Genomic DNA, 19,836 nt, shown 5'->3' on the forward strand with positions numbered 1-19,836 from the left:
GCAGGCTCAGTATGTCCAAAGCCAACCTCTGCTGCGCTCCAGCCCGCAGCAACCACCCACCCATCGGCTCTTCCCCTGGTCCTCCCAGCGTGATTAATGGCAACTAGCCTTCCCTCGAGGTGCTCAGGCTGGACACCTTGGAGACATCCTGGAAGCCTTGGTCTCACCCTCCACCTGCCCTTCCTTCCGCACATCGTATGGCGATGTAAGAAACAGCTTATCATCTCTCCTACCTCCATCAGCCACCAAGGCCCAGGCCACCAGCGTCTCTTACCTGGATGACTGTAGTGCCTCTCAACTGTCTCCCACTGTCACCCTTGCACGACAGGCCAGACTGCTTCTTGAAAAGCCTGTGTTAAAACAATAGTTCTGAGGCTCTCGGGCTCAGAAGCTTTCAGGGCTTTCCCATCTTCCTCCGTGTAAAAGCTCAAGACTTGACAGTATTGATGTGGCCCCTCCGCCTTCATCTTTGACCTCCCCTCCCCATCCCCCCCCCTTGGTGTGTGTGTGGTGGGGGGTCTTCCTCATTCGCTGCCCTCTGGCTACAGAGGTCTCCTTTTTTTCCTTCAAGAAGCAAAATGGCTCCCACCTGAGGGCATTTGTGCTTGTCATCTACTCTGCCCCGAGCTCTGTCCCCAGGGATCCCTCCTCACTTTCCAGTCCTGCTCGCCTGTTGCCGTTCCAGAGGTGTTCTTCCCGACCAACCTCGGTGAAGCTGTGACCCTCCATGCACTCGCTGCAGAGCTCTGGTACAACACAGATCACGACCCAGTTACGTTCTGTCTCTTCCGCTGTGGCCTGAATTCCCAAAAAACAAGTGCTGTCATCTTTAGATTCCCCACCTAGCACAGTGCCTTGTTCCCAGGAGGAGTGAAACAGATAGCTGTCAACTGAAAAAGAAGATGCTCAACTTCAAAGTTGAGAATTGGGAATTCCTTGATGGCTCAGTGGGTTAGGGAGCTGGCGTTGTCAGATACCGGTTCGATCCCTGGCCCAGGATCTTCTACATGCTGCAAGCGTAGCCAAAAAAATAAATAAAACTAACTGGAAAAAAAAGCTCGAGAATTATGTTTCATTCAGTGGACTTACTGAGGACTTAAGTCCAGGATACAGCTGCTCAGATAGCTCAGAGAGGCTCTTCCTGAAGAGGTAAGACAGAAGTCAGGATATGTAAGAGTTTTTGTAAAAAAACAAAAAAAGCCCACGACATCAAAACCACAAACAGGAGTTTCTGCTTTGGCACGATGGGATTGGCGGCATCTCTGCAGCACCAGGATGAAAGTTCGATCCCCAGCCCAGCACGCTGGGTTAACAGGATCTGGCATTGCCACAGCTGTGACAGAGCACACCTGTGGCCTGGATCTGATCCCTGGCCCTTATGTCCTGGGGCAGCCAAAAAAGAAGGGGGACGGGGGGAATAGGTGGTCAGAATATCAAAAGATTACTATTAAAGAAAACCATACATCTCAAGTTAATGAACTTAATACTCTTGTACTTACGTAAAGATACAATAGTCTAGGCTTATTGAATTATTTCTTTGATATTCACCTTAACTGTATCTGGCCAATACCCAATTTTCCTCCATCCTGAATCCCCTCAGTGCAGTCAGGGGTGGCTGCAGTGGCTCATGGCTTGGTGGACTCAACATTATTAATTTACTGAAATGGCAGGCATCATTCTATGTCCATAATGTTTCCTCTTGGTCCTAAATTCGACCATTGTTTGGGATGCATTTCATAACCAATTTTGTCCCATGGTGCTAGGAAGGCTCATTCCTACATCAGGCAAAGACTCTGATATGCCATTCAATCTGCCCATTTTTTGGATGAGGCTCTATGGATCATCTAAAATTCTCCGCATCACCCATCTTACTAGTCTCTTAGGATCTAGTAAATGTTTTCCCTTATTGCTTCTTCCCATACCTAGAGTTACACTGTTACCATTATTCTATGTAGAATTATGTGTGATCAGCTGCCTCAAGACTTTCAACCATCATTAATTTTGTCAGCGGCCTGGTTACATGTTGGGTAATGTGAGAGTAATGATCATATAAAACAGAAAAGACACAGGTAATAGAGTTAGTAACATTAAGTCATGGTAGGTCAGAGAGAAACACAAGGTACAAGTACTTTGAAAATAGTAAGAGAGCAAATTACAACAGTGATTCGTATAACTAGTTTAAATCTGGTTGCAACAAGCCATCAAGTCCACAGGGGAGCCAGCTAGAGAAGCCAAATTCTGGAAGCATCAGGTAGAGAGAAAAAGACCAAGGTTTCATCATCATCATTTACAAAGGTATACTTTATCAACTTGTTATAGATCATAGTTTGCATAGAGGAACTATTTTCTGGAAAAGATTAAAAGCCAGTATATTTCAGGAGTCAGAAAATTGTCATACTTATCAAGTCATTCAATTCTTTGTGACTAATTCCTGTTGATCTGCTTGAAGTCATCAGTTTTTAAATTACTTTTGTTAATTCCTGCCCAAGTTCAGTTGTATGATACAAAAGTTATCAGCACACATTTATGAAAAAGTCCTTTTATGAATCTTCTTGAAGATGTCCATTTTATAAAAGCATCAGAGTAAAACCAATTTATAAAAGCATCAGAGTAAAACAATGATTAAACAACAAAGAGACTTAAAATGGCATGGCTAAAGATCTGATTATAATGCAAATGAGAAGAAACTTGGCTATTTCTGACATACAATACTTTAAGATAATAATTAGAATTATGACTGATAACATACCAGGACATATCACAATTTTTAGAAATTTCAAATTTTGGAATATCAGTATTAATGATACTTACCCCTATAGTATATCGAAGGTTTACCTCCAAACATTCGATAATGCTTCAAGTAATTTAACATACCAAATAGGCTTAATTAGTTTAATATTCCCTGGAGATGCCTTAGGGCTCCTTTGAAGCATCCCAGAGTTAGCTGGAGGTCAAAAGAACTTCAATTAGAATTTGGTATTTGAGAAGTTTGTCAAAAATACCAAAAAGATTTCAAAACACCTGGTCAAATAAGATCGTAAGTCATTATGAAACAATACTTATTCATTTAACCAAAGTACCAAAATATTTCAAAAGCAAATATAAGTCACTTACAAGGTAAAGAAACATACATCAAAAGCAATATCCCAAGAAAACTCTGTTCTCTCAAAAGAGAGAGAAATGAAATCCAGTCCTGCACCAGCCTACCTCAACCCGACTGTGCACAAAACTCCCTTTTCAGGGCTTCATTTCCATAAATCTTTCAGAGCTTTCTGTTTCCCTATGAATTTGTCCTTGCCCACCACTCACACTTCCTCAATTGGTGAGCAGCTCACCAACTGCTGTCGCTGGCCTTTCTTTGCTCACTTTGCTTTCTTCTTTTTTTTTTTTTCCTTTTACAGCTGCACTTGCAGCATATGGAAATTCCTGAGCTAGGTGTTAACCTATGCCATAGCTTACAGCAATGCCAGATTCCTTAACTCACTGTGAGAAACCAGGGATTGAACCCACATCCTCCAGAGACAACACTAGGTCCTTAACCCATTGAGTCACAATGGGAACTCCTCGCTCTGCTTTCTTCTACATTACAGTCATCCTTCCTACCTTTACCCCTCTCCAAACCAGACACCTTAGACCTTCAAGCACTCTTGATGTGACTTGGCTTCAAACTCCTTATGCATGATAATCCGACTTGGCCTGTATTAAGAATGCTTCGTCGTAGCCTTGTTAAGTAGGATGCTCCAAACTTGATCTATATCTATAGGAGCTGTGGCTTTACTAAGACTGAATCAGACTGGGAGCAAAGAAGACCAAAGAATACCGTGGCATTCCCACTTCAATCAGTAGCAATTACAGAGTGAGAAGACTGCATATGATTGAAATACATGGAGAAAACTGAAAGAAGCAGGAAGCGTAGAGAGCACAGAATGGCTGTTGTGTAGAAAAGAGCAGAAGGTTCTCAATTGAAACTCTCACAAAGAAGGATCAACTAGTCTTTCTAGGTAAGCCAATTAGAAAGAAAGCCATTTTGCCCCCACCAGTTGGCAAAAATGACTAAGTCTGGGTGGGATTCTGGACAATATGGTGGACTAGAAGGACTCGAGCTTATCTCCTTTCACAAAAACACCAAAATCACAACTCACTGCCAAACAACGATTGACAAAAAAGACTAGAAACTGGAGTTCCCATTGTGGCTCAGTTGTAATGAACTCATCCAGTGTCCAGGAGGATATGGGTTAAATTCCTGGCCTTGGGAGTTCCCGTCGTGGCGCAACCATGAGGTTGCGGGTTCGGTCCCTGCCCTTGCTCAGTGGGTTAACCATCCGGCGTTGCCGTGAGCTGTGGTGTAGGTTGCAGATGCGGCTCGGATCCCGCGTTGCTGTGGCTCTGGCGTAGGCCGGTGGCTACAGCTCTGATTCAACCCCTAGCCTGGGAACCTCCATATGCCGCGGGAGCGGCCCAAGAAATAGCAGCAACAACAACAACAAAAAAGACCAAAAAAAAAAAAAAAAAAAAAAAATTCCTGGCCTTGCTCAGTGGGTTAGGGATCTGCCATTGCCATGAGCTCTGGTGTAGGTCGCAGATGCAGCTCAGATCCCATGTTGCTGTGGCTGTGATGTGGGCCAGCAGCAACAGCTCCAATTTGACTCCTATACTGAGAACTTCATGACATGGGTGCAGCCCTAAAAAAAAAAACAAACAAAAAACAAAACAAAACAAAAACAAAAACAAAACTAGACCCTACCAAAACAGGTATTTCACATCCTAAGACAAAAAAGAGCCACAATGATTAGTACAAGGGGTGCTTTCATGGTATATTCAAATCCCATACCCACCAGATGGGCATCCCACAAACTAGAAAATAACTATTACAGAGGTTCTCCCATAGGAGTGAATTCTGAGCCTCATGCCAGGCTTCCCAGGCAGAAGGTCTGGCTTTGGGAGCCTCCAGAGCAATTTGGCTTTGAAGCCAGTGGGGCTTGAGGAGAACCACAGGACTGGGGGGAAACAGAGACTCCACTCTTGGTAGGTGTACAAAAGTTCTTACATGCACTGGGACCCAAGGAAAAGCAGTAACTCCATAGGAGCCTTGGTCAGACCTACCTGTGGGTCTTGGAGGGTCTTCTGGGGGAGGCAAGGGCTGGTTGTGGCTCATTGTAAGGGGAAGGACACTGGGGCAGAGGCCCCAGGGAATATTGATTTACTTGAGTTCTCCTGGAGGTAACCATTTGGGAACAATACTGGTCCCACCCAGCCTACAGGGTCTATTGCAGGGATGCCTCAGGCCAAACAATGAACAGGGTGGGAACACGGCCCCACCCATCAACAGAGAGGCTGCCTAAAGTCTTCCTGAGCCCCTAGCTGCCTCTAAACACATCCCTTGAATGGTCCTGACTGCCAGAGGGATGAGATCCAGCTCCATCCACAAGTGGGCAGGTACCAGTCCCTCCCACCAGGAGGCCAACACAAGCCCCTGGACCAACCTCATCTAGCACAGGGCAGACACCAGAAGGAAGAATAACTGAAACACTGCAGTCTGTGGAAACGAGACTACTAACAGAAAGTTAGACAAAATGAGATGGCAGAGAAATATGGTACAGATAAAGGAACAAGATAAAACTCCAGAACAAATAAGTGAAGTGGTGAGAGGAAACTGGCAATCTACCTGAAAAAGAATTCAGAGTAATGATAGTAGAGACGATCAAAGATCTTAGAAAAAGGATGGGGGCATTGGCAGAGAATAAGTGTTTAACGAAGTAGAAGATTTAAATAACATTAGAGGTGAAAAATACAGTAACAAATAAAAAATACATTATAAGGAATCAATAGCAGAATGAATGAGGCAGAAAAACAATTAAGTGAGCTGGAAGGGAGAGTGGTGGAAATAAATGCCATAAAAAATAACTTAAAAAAAAGAATAAAAAGAAGTAAGGATAGTCTTAAGAGACCTCTGAGAAAACATTAAACATACCAACATTCACTGAATATGGGTTGCAGAAGGAGAAGAGAGAAAGAAAGAGCCAGAGAAAATATTTGAAGAAATTACAGCTAAAAACTTCCCTAATCTGGGAAAGGCAACACTCACTCAAGTCCAGCAAGCACAGAGCCCTATAAAGGATAAACCCAAGGAGGAACACGTGGAAACACATTAATCACACTGACAAAAATTAACAACAATGAAAACGTATTAAAAGTAACAAGGGAAAAGCAACAAATAACAACGGAAACCCCAAAGTTTATCAGCTGATTTTTCAGCAGAAATTCTGTTGGCCAGAAGGGAGTGGAATTACATACTTAAATTGATGAAAGGGAAAAATACGACCACCAAAATTGCTCTACCAGCAAGGCTTTTTCATTCAAATTTGATAGAGAAACCAAAAGCTTTACTGACAAGCAAAAGCTAAGAGAGTTCAACTCCACCAAACCAATTTTACAATAAATACTGAAGGAACATCCCTAGGCAGAAAAGAAAAATCTACAACAGTTTTGGCAGGGTGTATGTCTCTAGAAAGTTGTCCATTTCTTCTAGGTTGTCAAATTTGTTGGCTTATAAGTCTTCATAGTATTATCTTACAGTTTTTTTTTTTTTTTTTTGTACTTCTGCAGTATCCATTGAGATTTCTCCTTTTTCATTTCTTATTTTGTTTATGTGACTTCCTTCTCTCCCCTTGGTGAGTCTGGCCAGAGGTTTGTCATTTTTGTTTACCCTTTCAAAGAACCAGCTCTTGGTTTTATTGATTTTTTTTGTACTTAAAAAAAAAATTTTTTTAATTGTTATTGCCCCAATGCAATTTTTTTTCCACTGTACAGCATGGTGACCCAGTTATACATACATGTATACATTATTTTTTCTCCCATTATCATGCTCTGTCATAAGTGACTAGACATAGTTCTCAGTGCTACACAGCAGGATCTCATGGCTAATCCATTCCAAAAGCAATAGTTTGCACCTATTAACCCCAAGCTCCCAATCCATCCCACTCCCCCTCCCTCCCCCTTGGCAACCACAAATCTATTGACTTGTACTGTTCTTTGAATCTCTATTTTATTGACTTCCTCTGTGATCTTTATGATTTCCTTCCTTCTGCTGACTTTAGGTTTTGTTATTCTTTTTCTAATTCTCTCAGGTTGTCGGTTAAATTGTTGATTTGAGATATTTCCTCTTTTTTAAGGATGGCCTATATCACTATGAATTTCCCTCTAAGAACTTCTTTTGCAGCATCCCATAGATTTTGAATGGTTATGTTTTCATTATCATTTGTATTGAGGTATTTTTAAATTTCTCTTTTGATTTTCTTATTGACCAGTTGGTTTTTCAGTACCATGTTGTTTAGTCTCCATGTAGTCAGATTTTTTTCATTTCTTTTTCTTGGTTGATTTCTACTTTCATGCCATTGTGGTCAGGGGAGATAGTTGAAATAATTTCTTAATCTTAAATTTGTTGAGGTTAGCCACAGTTACATGGTCAATCCTTGAAAACGTTCCATGTTCACATGAAAAGAATGTATAGTTTGCTTTTTTTGGATGTTCTGAAAATGTCAATTAAGTCTAAATTTTCTGTTGTCATTTAGGATCTCTGTTACCTTACTGATTTTCTGTCTGGAGGATCTGTCCATTTATATGACTGGGATGTTAAAGTCTCTAAGTATTACTCTATTCCCATCAATTTCTCCTTTTGTGTCTGTTAGTATTTTTTTTGTAGGTATTTGGGTGCTCCTATATTACAGGCATATATATTGATGAGTGTAATATCCTCTTCTTGAATACATCATTTTATCATTAAATAGTGTCCTTCTTTTTCTTTATAGCCTTCATTTTAAAGTCAATTTTGTCTGCTATGAGTATTGGAATCCCTACTTTCCTATCTTTTCAATTCGCATAAAATATATTTTTCCATTCCCTCACTTCCCCAAACTGAAACAAGAAATAGATCAACTGAACAGACTGATCACTAGAAACTAAATTGAATATGTAATAAAAATACTCTGGTCCAGGACCAAAGGCTTCAAAGGTGAATTCTACTAAACATACAAAGAAGAGCTTATACCTCATCCTTCTTAAGCTATTCCAAAATGTTGAAGAAGAATGAATAACCCCCAAGACATTCTATGAAGCCACCATCACCCTAATATCAAAACCAGACAAAGATATTACCAAAAAAGAAAACTATAGGCCAATATCTTTGATGACTAGAGACACAAACATGCTCAACAAAATTTTAGCCAACCAAATCCAAAAATATATAAAAAAGATCATACAACATGAGCAAGTGGGATTCATCCCAAGGTCACAAGGATGGTTCAACATATGCAAAGCAATCAACACCGTATACCACATTAACAAAAGAAAAGTCTAAAAACCACATGATCATCTCAATAGATGCAGAAAAAGCATTGACAAAGTCCAACATCCATTCATGATCAAAACTTTTACTGAAGTGGGTATAGAGGGAACATACCTTAATGTAATCAAAACCATTTATGACAAACTGACAGCAAATATAATACTCAGTGGAGAAAAGCTGAAAGCCTTCCTGCTAAAATCTGGAACAAGACAAGGATGCCCGCTCTCACCACTTTTATTCAACATAATATTAGAAGTCCTCGCCACAGGACACATATAATCTACTCAAACTAATCAATCTAAATCAATGAATTCAGCAAAAGTGCAGGATACAAGATTAACATTAAGAAATCAGTTGCATTTCTGTATACTAACAATGAAATATTAGAAAAGGAATATAAAAATACAATACCTTTTAACATTGCACCCCCAAAAATTAAATTCCTAGGAATGAAGCTGACCAAGGAGGTGAAAGATTTATATGCTGAGAACTATACAACATTAATCAATGAAACTAAAGAAGATTCAAAGAAATGGAAAGATATTGCGTACTTCTAGATTCGAAGAATGAATATTGTTAAAATGGCCATACTACGAAAAGCAATCTATGGATTCAATGTGATCCCTATGCAATTACCCATGACATTTTTCACACAACTAGAACAAACAATTTATATGGAACCACAGAAGACCCAGAATTGCCAAAACAATCCTAAGGAACAAAAATCAAGCAGGAGGCATAACTCTATCAGACTTTAGACAGTATAACAAAGCTACAGTAATCAAGACAGTGTGGTACTGGTACAAAAACAGACATACAGACCAATAGACAGAATAGAGAACTCAGAAATAAACCCAGATGCCTATGGTCAATTAATCTTTGACAACAGAGACAAGAATATCAAATGGGAAAAAGACAGTATTTTCAGCAAGTACTGCTGGGAAAACTAGACAGCTGCATGTAAATCAATGAAACTAGAACACACCCTCACACCATGCACAAAAATAAACTAAAAATGGCTTAAAGACTTAAACATTAGACAAACACCATAAAATTCCTAGAAGAGAAGGTAGGCAAAACATTCTGACAGTGACCATACAAATGTTCTCTTATGTCAGTCTCCCAAGGCAATAGAAATAACAACAAAAATAAACCAATGGGACCTAATCAGATTTAAAAGCTTTTGTGCAGCAAAGGAAACCACAAAAAGGCAGCAGTGGGGGGGGCAGACTACAGAATGGGAGAAAATAGTTTCAAATAATGCAACTGACAATGGGCTTCATCTCCAAAATATACTAACAACTCATACATCTCAAACAGCAAAAAAACAAAAACAGAAACAAAAAAAACCCCAAACAACCCATCTGAAACATGGACAGAATACTTGAATAGACATTTCTCCAAAGAAGACATACTAGATGGCCAATAAGCACATGAAAAAATACTAGATGGCCAACAAGCACATGAAAAAATATGCAGTATCACTAATTATTACAAAAATGCCAATCAAAACTACAATGAGGTACCACTTCACACCAGTCAGAATGGCCATCATTAGTAAGTCTACAAATAACAAATGCTAGAGAGTATGTGGAGAAAAGCTAACCTTCCTACACTGTTGGTGGGAATGTAAATTGGTATAATCACTATGGAAATAGTATGAAGGTACCTTAGAAAACTGAATATAGAACCACCAATCAACTGAATATATGATCCAGCAATCAGTGTCCTGGGCATATATCTAGACAAAACTTTCATTGAAAGATACATGCACCCGCATGTTCATAGCAGCACTATTCACAGTAGCCAAGACATGGAAACAACCTAAAATGTCCATCGACAAATGAATGGATCAATAAGATGGGGTATATACACACAATGGAATACTACTCAGCCATAAAAAAGAACAACATAATGCCATGTGCAGCAACATGGATGGAACTAGAGGTTCTCATACTAAGTGAAGTAAGTCAGAAAGAAAAAGACAAATACCATTATGATAATTATGATATCACTTTTATCTGGAATCTAATATATGGCACAAGTGAACCTATCTACAGAAAAGACACTTGAGAACTATGTCTAGATACTCATGTTGCAACAGAAGAAAGGGTGGGGGAAAAACTGTAATTGTAATGTATACATGTAAGGATAACCTGACCCCTTTGCTGTACAGTGGGAAAAAAAAAAAAAAAAAAAAAAAAAACACTTAAAAAAAATAAAAATAAATTCCCACTCCAATTTAGGAGTGCAAGGGTAAAAAAAAAAAAAAAAGAAAAGAAAAGACACAAACTCATGGACATGGTGAACTCAAGCTGAGAAGAATATATAATAATTCTAAATATATAGGAACCTAACAAAGGAGCACCTAAATAAGGCAAATGCTAACATCTATAAAAGAAATCAACAATAACACACACAAAAAATGGGGAGTTGTAACACTCCACTTACAGCAATGGACAGATCATTCAGATAGAAAATCAATAAAGAAAGAGAATTTAAAGACACATTATACAAGGTAGACTTAATTGATATTTATTGGACATTTCATCCAAAAGCAGCAGAAAGTTTCTTCTCAAATGAACATGAAACATTCTCCAAGATAGATCACATCTTGAGCCATAAACCAAGCCTCAGTAAATTTTAGAAAGTTGAAATAATATTAAGCATATTACCACAATGCTATGAGATTAGGAATCAAATACAAGAAAAAAGTATAAACAACACCAACAGTTGAAGGACAATTTTACCAACCAACCAATGAATTGCTGATGAAACAAAAAAGAAAGTTTAAAAACACCTAGAGACTAATGACAACAAAACAGGACCATCGAAAATCTATGGGATGAGGCAGTAGAAGTTCTAAGAGGGAAGTTTACATCAATATATGCATACCACAGGAAAGAAGAAAAAACTCAAAACAACCTAAACTTACATGTAAACCAACTACAGAAATACAAAAAAAAAAAAAAAACAAACAAAAAAAAAACCCAAAAAAACCTGAGGATAGAAGGAAAGAAGACATAAAGATCAGAGCAGAAATGAATGAAATTGAGATGAAGAAAACAATAGAAAAAGCTGGTTCTCTGAAAAGATTAATACAATTGATAAGCTGTTAACCAGACTCATAAAAAAATGGAATGAGCACAAATAAAATTAGAAATCAAAAAGGAGAAGTTACAAGCAACACTACGGAAATACAAGGATCAAAGAGAATATCACAAGCAACTATAAGCCAATAAAACAGACAACTTGGAAGAAAAGGTATAATCTTCCAAGACTGAACCAGGAAGAAATAGAAAATATGAACAGACTAATCACAACTACTGAAATTGAAACTGTGATTTAAAAAATATACAACAAACAAATATCCAGGACCAGATGGATTTACAGGTAAATTCTATCAAACATTTAGAGAAGAGTTAACACCTATCCTTCTGAAACTAATCCAAAAATGTGCAAAGAAACAAATACTACCAACCTTATCCAGTGAGGCTCCCACCACCCTGATACTCAAACAAGACAAAGATACAATGAGAAAGTTACAGGCTAATGCCATTGATGAATCTAGACAAAAAGTCCTCAACAAAATTCTAAGCCAACAAAACCTTAAAAGGATCTTACACCATAATCAAGTGGGACTTATCCCAGGGATTCAAGGATTTTTCAATATCCACAAATCAGAGCAAGATGGTGGAGGAGTAAGAGGTCATGCAGACATTTTCCCACAACACATAAAAAAAAAAAAAAAAGCACATTCATTTATATGTAAAACTACTCACACAGAACATCAACTGAATGCTGGCAGAAGAACTTAAAACCTCCAAAAAGGGCAAGAAACAGACCTCTGCAGTCTGACAGACATTGAGTTCAAAAGGGAGATATTGAAAATACTGAAGGAACTAAGAGAGGATATGAACATCAAAGCAGATTCCTTTAGAAAGGAACTAGAAAACATAAGGAGGAACACAGAAAAATGAGAAAATTCATTTGTAGAGATACCAACTGAGCTAAAGGCAATAAAGAGCAGAATGAACAATGCAGAGGAACAAATTAGTGACATGGAAGTTAAAATAATGGAAATCACCCAATCAGGACAGTGGACAGAAAACCAAATGAAAAAAAATGAAGGCAATATAAGAGACCTATGGGATAATATAAAGCAGGCCCATCTACGCAAAATAGGAATTCCACAAGGAGAAGAAAAAGAAAAGGGGATTGAAAATATATTTCAAGAAATAATGGCATATTTGAAAACTTTCCAAATCTAAAGGATACCGATATCAAGATACAGGAAGCACAGAGGGCCCCAAATAAGTTGAACCCAAACAGGGCATGCCAAGACATATTATAATAAAAATGGCAAAAGTTAAAGAGAGGATTCTAAAGACAGCAAGAGAAAAGCAAAGCATTAATTATAAGGGAATCCCCATAAGGCTATCAGCTGATTTCTCTACACCAACACTACAGGCCAGAAGGAGGTGGCAAGATATATTTAAAGTGCTGAAAGGAAAAAATCTGCAACCTAGAATATTCTATCCAGCAAGAATATAATTTAAAATAGAAGAGGAAATAAAGAATTTCTCCAACAAACAAAAGCTAAAAGAGTACAGCAATACTAAATCCATTCTAAAAGCAATACTAAAAGAGCTTCTCTAAATTAAAAAGAAAAAAGAGAGAGAGAAAAGAGAAAAAGAAGAATTAGAATGGAGGAAACCACAGTTGGAAAGCAGTCACTTAAATAAGCCAGCATACAGATCTAAACATTAAGATAGTAAAAACAAAACAAACAAACAAACAAAAAGACAATGAAATCATACAATGTGGGGAAGGAAAGTAAGAAAATATAGATTTAAAAAAAATTTTTTTAATGATGTGTCGGAGCCTATATGACTATCAGGCAAAAGCAAGCAGATATAGAAAGGGCTTAACATGCTTAAAAAACAGGGCAACCACAAATCAAAAGTAAACAATAAATTCAGAGAAACTGAAAAAGTACTCAAGCATAACATAAATGGAAACCATCCAACCAAAAAACAGAAGAGAAACAAAGAATCAACTGGAAAGCAAGGTTTAAAATGGCAGTAAATACATATCTATCAATAATCACCTTAAATATCAATGGACTGAATGCTCCAATCAAAAGACATAGAATAGCTGATTGGATGAAAAAGCAAGAGCCTACAATCCACTGTTGATGAGAGACTCACCTTAGGGCAAAGGACACATAGATTGAAAGTGAGGGGATGGGAAAAGATATTTCATGCCAATGGACAAGACAGGAAAGTAGGAGTTGCAATACTCTTATCAGACAAAATAAGACTTTAAAACATTAAAAAAGACAAGGAAACTATTTAATGGTTAAAGGATCCATTCAAGAAGAGGATATTACAATTGTCAATATATATGCCCCTAATATAGGAGCACCCAGATACCTCCAACAAATACTAACAGACATAAAAGGAGAAATTGATGGGAATACAATCACAGTAGGAGATTTTAACATCCTACTCCCATCAATGGACAGATCCTCTAGACAGAAAATCAGTAAAGCAATAGAGATCCCAAAGGACACAATAGAAAAGTTAGACTTAATTGATATTTTCAGGACATTACATCCAAAAAAAACCAAAAACAGAATATACATTCTTCTCAAGTGCACATGGAACATTCTTAAGAATTGATCACATACTGGGGCACAAAGCTAACCTCAACAAATTTAAGAGTATAGAAATTATTTCAAGTATCTTCTCTGACCACAACGGCATGAAACTAGAAATCAACCACAGGAAAAGAAATGAGAAAAAAACACTAACTACAAGGAGACTAAACAACATGCTACTAAAAACCAATGGGTCAATGAGGAAATCAAGAAGGATATTAAAAAATACCTCGAGACAAATGATAATGAAGACACAACCACTCAAAATCTATGGGCTGCTGCAAAAGCAGTGCTCAGAGGGAAATTCATAGCAATACAGGCCTTCTCAAAAAAGAAGAAAAATCTCAAATTGACAATTTAACCCAACACCTAAATGAATTAGAAAAAGAAGAACAAACAAAACCTTAAGTCAGCAGAAGGAAGGAAATCATAAAGATCAGAGAGGAAATCAATAAAACAGAGATTCAAAAAACAATAGGAGAAATCATTAAAACCAAGAGCTGGTTCTTTGAAAAAGTAAACAAAATTGACAAACCTCTGGCTAGACTCACCAAGAAGAGGAGAGAAAAAATCCTAATAAAGTAAGAAATGAAAAAGGAGAAGTCACAACAGATACTGCAGAAATACAAAAAAAGCATGAGAGAATACTATGAACAATTGTATGCCAACAAATTTGACAACCTAGAAGAAATGGACAACTTTCTCAAGACTTACAGCCTGCCAAAACTGAATCAAGAAGAAATAGATCAACTGAACAGACTGATTACTAGAAATGAAATTGAATATATCATAAAAACACTTGCTACAAATAAAAGTCCAGGACCAGATGGCTGCACAGGTGAATTCTACAAACATACAAAGGGGAACTTATACACATCCTCCTTAAACTTTTTCAAAAGGTTGAAGAAGAGGGAACACTCCCAAAGATATTCTATGATGTCACCATCACCCTAATTCCAAAACCAGACAAAGATACTACCAAAAAAGAAAACTATAGGCCAGCATCTTTGATGAATATAGATGCAAAAATTCTCAAACAAAATTTTAACCATCTGAATTCAACAACATATAGAAAAGATCATACACCATGACCATTTGGGATTCATCCCAGGTGCACAAGGATGGTTCAACATACGCAAAACAAAGTCATACACCACATTAACAAAGGACGAGTCAAAAACCACACGATCATCTCAATAGATGCAGAAAAAGCATTTGACAAAGTACAACATCCATTCATGATCAAAACTCTTACCAAAGTGGGCATAGAGGGAACATACCGTAACATAATCAAAGCCATTTACAACAAACTCACAGCAAATGTAATACTCAATGGAGAAAAGCTGAAAGCCTTCCCACTAAAATCTGGAAAGAGACAAGGATGCCCACTCTCACTACTGTTATTCAACGTAGTACTGGAAGTCTTAGCCACAACAATCAGACAAAAAGAAGAAATAAAAGGCATCCAAATAGGAAGAGAAGAGGTAAAACTGTCACTGTATGCAGATGACATGATACTATATATAGAAAACCCTAAGGACTCAGTCCAAAAACTACTGTTTTTTGTTTGTTTTTTTTTTGTTTTCTTTTTGGTCTTTCTGGCTTTTTTATTCCTTTTTTTTTCTTTTTTGGCTTTTTGCTTGGGCTGCTCCTGCGGCATATGGAGGTTCCCAGGCTAGGGGTCGAATCAGAGCTGCAGCCACCAGCCTACGCCAGAGCCACAGCAATGTGGGATCCGAGCCGCATCTGTAACCTACACCACAGCTCAGGGCAACACTGGATCCTTTAACCCACTGAGCGAGACCAGGGATCAAACCCGCAACCTCATGGTTCCTAGTTCGATTCGTTAATCACTTTGCCATGACGGGAACTCCCCAAAAACTACTTTTGAACTGATCAACAAATCCAGCAAAGTAGCAGGGTATAAGATTAACGTCCAGAAATCAGTCACATTTCTGTACACTAACAATGAAATATTAGAAAAGGAATACAAAAATGCAATATTTGCACCTCCCAAAAATGAAACACCTGGGAATACACCTGACCAAGGAGGTAAAGGACTTATATGCCAAGAACTATAAAACATTCATCAAGGAAATTAAAGAAGATGTAAAGACATGGAAAGATATTCCATGCTCCTGGGTGGGAAAAATTAATATTGTAAAAATGGCCCTACTACCCAAAGCAATCTACAGATTCAATGCAATCCTTATCAAATTATCCATGACATTTTTCACAGAACTAGAACAAACAATCCAAAAATTTATAGGGAACCACAAAAGACCCAAAATTTCCAAAGCAATTCTGAGAAACAAAAGCCAAGCAGGAGGCATAACTCTCCCAGACTTCAGGCAATATTACAAAGCCACAGTCATCAAGACAGTGTGGTATTGGTACTAAAACAGACTTACAGACAAATGGAACAGAATAGAGAACCCAGAAATAAACCCAGACACCTATGGGCAATTAATCTTTGACAAAGGAGGCAAGAACATAAAATGGGAAAAAAGTCTTTTCAGCAAGTACTGCTGGGAAACCTGGACAGCTGCATGCAAATAAATGAAACTAGAACATGCCCTCATGCCATGCATGAAAATAAACTCAAAGTGGCTTAATGACTTAAATATAAGACAAGACACCATTAAACTCCTTTAAGAGAACATAGGCAAAAACATTCTCTGATGTAAACCTTATGAATATTTTCTCAGGTCAGTCTCCCAAAGCAACAGAAATAAAAGCAATAATACACCAATGGGGCCTAATCAAACTAACAAGCTTTTGCACAGCAAAGGAAACCATACAGAAAACAAAAAGACAACTTACAGAATGGGAGAAAATAGTTTCAAATGATGCAATGGACAAGGGCTTAATCTCTAGAATATACAAGCAACTTATACAACTCAACAGCAAAAAAGCCAACCACCCAATGGAAAAATGGGCAAATAGACATTTTTCCAAGGAAGATGTACAGATGTCCAACAAGCACATGAAAAAATTATTCATAGAGAAATGCAAATCAAAACTACCACGAGATACCACCTCACACCAGTCAGAATTACCCTTATTAAAAGTCCGCAAATAACAAATGCTGGAAGGGGTGTGGAGAAAAGGGAACCCTCCTGCACTGTTGGTGGGAAGGTAAGCTGGTACAACCACTACAGAGAACAGTATGGAGGTACCTTAGAAATCTATACATAGAACTACTGTATGACCCAGCAATCCACTCTTGGGCATATATCCAGACAAAACCTTCCTTAAAAAAGACACATGCACCTGCATGTTCACTGCAGCACTATTCACAATAGCCAAGACATGGAAACAATCCAAATGTCCATCGACAGATGATTGGATTCGGAAGATGTGGTATATATACACAATGGAATACTACTCAGCCATAAAAAAGAATGACATAATGCCATTTACAGCAACATGGATGGAACTAGAGACTCTCATACTGAGTGAAGTAAGTCAGAAAGAGAAAGAAAAATATCATATCACTTATATCTGCAATCTAATATACAGCACAAATGAACCTTTCCACAGACAAGAAAATCAAGGACTTAGAGAATAGACTTGTGGTTGCCAAGGGGGAGGGAGAGGGATTGAGGTAGATTGGGAGCTTGGGGTTAATAGATGCAAACTATTTCCTTAGGAATGGGTTAGAAATGAGATCCTGCTGTGTAGCACTGGGAACTATGTCTAGTCACTTATGATGGAGCATGATAATGTGAGAAAATAGCATGTTTACATGTATGTATAACTGGGTCACCATGCTGTACAGTAGGAAAAAAAACCTATTGAGGAAATAACAATTTAAGAAAAAATATCCACAAATCAATCAGTGTGCTACACAAAACAAATTAGAGAACCAAAACTGTATGATCATCTCCACAGATTCAGAAAAAGTTTTTGACACACCCAATACTCATTTCTCATAAAAACCCTCCATAAAGTTGTCAAAGAAGGAACCCACCTCAACATAACAAAAGCCATATATGACAAACCCACAGCTAACATTATTCTCAATGGGGAAAAGCTGAAAGAATTCCTGCTAAGATCAGGAACAAGACAAGAATGTCCACTCTCATCATTTCCATTCAACATAGTTTTCGAAGTCCTATCCATAGTCATCAGAGCAGAAAAAGAAATAAAAGGAATCCAGACTGGAAAGGAAGAGATAAAACTATCACTGTTTGCAGAGGACACGATACTGGACCTGACAATCCTAAAGATATTACCAGACAACTGTTAGAGCTCATCAATGAACTTGGCAAAGCTGCAGGGTACAAAATTAACACACAGAAATCAATCGCATTTCTATATACAGACAAAAGATCAGAAAGAGAAATTGGGGGAACAATCCCATTTACCATCACATCAAAAAAATAAAATACCTATGAATAAACCTACCCAAAGAGACAAAAGACATGTACTCCAAAAAGTGTAAGATACTGATGAATGAAATCATAGTTGATAAAAACAGATGGAAAGACATACCACGTTCTTAGATTAGAGGAATCAAAATTGTCAGAATGACTATAATCCCCAGGGCAATCTGCAGACTCAATGCAATTCCTATCAAATTACCAATGGCATTTTTCAAAGAACTGGAAAAAAAAATTTTTTTAATTTGTATGGCAATGCCAAAGACACCAAAGAGCCAAAGCAATCCTGACAAAGAAAAATGGAGCTGGTACAGTCAGACCACAGACTATATTACAAAGCTACAGTCATCAAAACAGTATGGTAGTGGCACAAAAAAACAGACACATCGATCAATGTCACAGAAAAGAAAGCCCAGAAATAAACCCACGCACCTATAGTCAATTAATGTATGACCTAGGAGGCAAGAATATCAAATGGAGAAAAAAGACAGTCTCTTCAGTAAGTGGTGCTGGAAAAACTGGACAGCTACATGCTAAAGAACAAAATCAGAACACTCTCTTAACACCATATACAAATTAAACTTAAAATGGATTAAAGATCTAAATGTTAAGACTGGATACTATAAAACAGAGGAAAACACAGGCCAAACACTCTCTGACATAGGCCAAACACTCTGACAGAAACCACAGCAATTCCTTCTCAGATCTACCTCCCAGAGTAATGACAATAAAATAAAAAATACACAAATGAAACCTAATTAAAGCCAAAACCTTTTGCGCAGCAGAAGAACCCATAAAAAAATGAAGAGACAACCCACAGAATGGGAGAAAATATTTGCAAATGATGCAACTGACAAGGGATTAATCTTTCAAATATACAAACAGCTCATTCAGCTCAATGTCAAACAAAAAGCACCCAGTAAAAAAATGGGCAGAAGATCTAAATAGACATTTCTCCAAAGACGACACACAGATGCCAAAAAAAAAAAGAAAGAAAGAAAGAAAGAAAGAAAAAGGTGTTCAACATCGCTAATTACAAAATGCAAATCAAAACTACAAAGACACATCACCGTACACCATTCAGACTGGCCATCATAAAAAGTCTATAAACAATAATGTTGGAGAGGATGTAGAGAAAGGGAACCCTCCTGCACTGTTGGTGGGATGTAAAGTGATACAACTACATGGAAAACAGTATGGAGGTTCCTCAAAAAAACTAAAAATAGAAGTACCCTATGATCCAGCAATCTTACTCTTGGGCGTTTATCTGGAGAAATCTGTTTTGAAAAAAGACATGCACCCCAATGTTCATTGCAGCTGTATTCACAATAGCCAAGAGAGGGCAGAAACCTAAAGCCCATCAACAGGGGAATGGACAAAAAAGATGAGGTACATATATACAATGGAACAGTAGCCATAAAAAAGAATGAAATAATGCCAACTGC

General features: G+C 37.9%; 1 long non-coding RNA gene across 1 annotated transcript; it reads right to left on the reverse strand.

Moving 5' to 3' along the window:
* Positions 1-7,291: 7,291 nt before the first annotated feature.
* LOC146403589 (uncharacterized) lies at positions 7,292-14,792 on the reverse strand. The gene is made up of 2 exons (XR_014804515.1): positions 10,634-14,792; positions 7,292-10,412 (listed from the first exon to the last, which is right to left on the reverse strand). It is a non-coding gene; the product is annotated as an uncharacterized LOC146403589 (long non-coding RNA).
* Positions 14,793-19,836: the final 5,044 nt, after the last annotated feature.

Source organism: Sus scrofa, chromosome 5 (assembly GCF_054392235.1).
Source record: "Sus scrofa isolate SSC_HxYL_T2T_F1_AM1 chromosome 5, Sscrofa_HxYL_maternal_Yorkshire_Landrace_v2.0, whole genome shotgun sequence".
NCBI lineage: Eukaryota > Metazoa > Chordata > Mammalia > Artiodactyla > Suidae > Sus > Sus scrofa.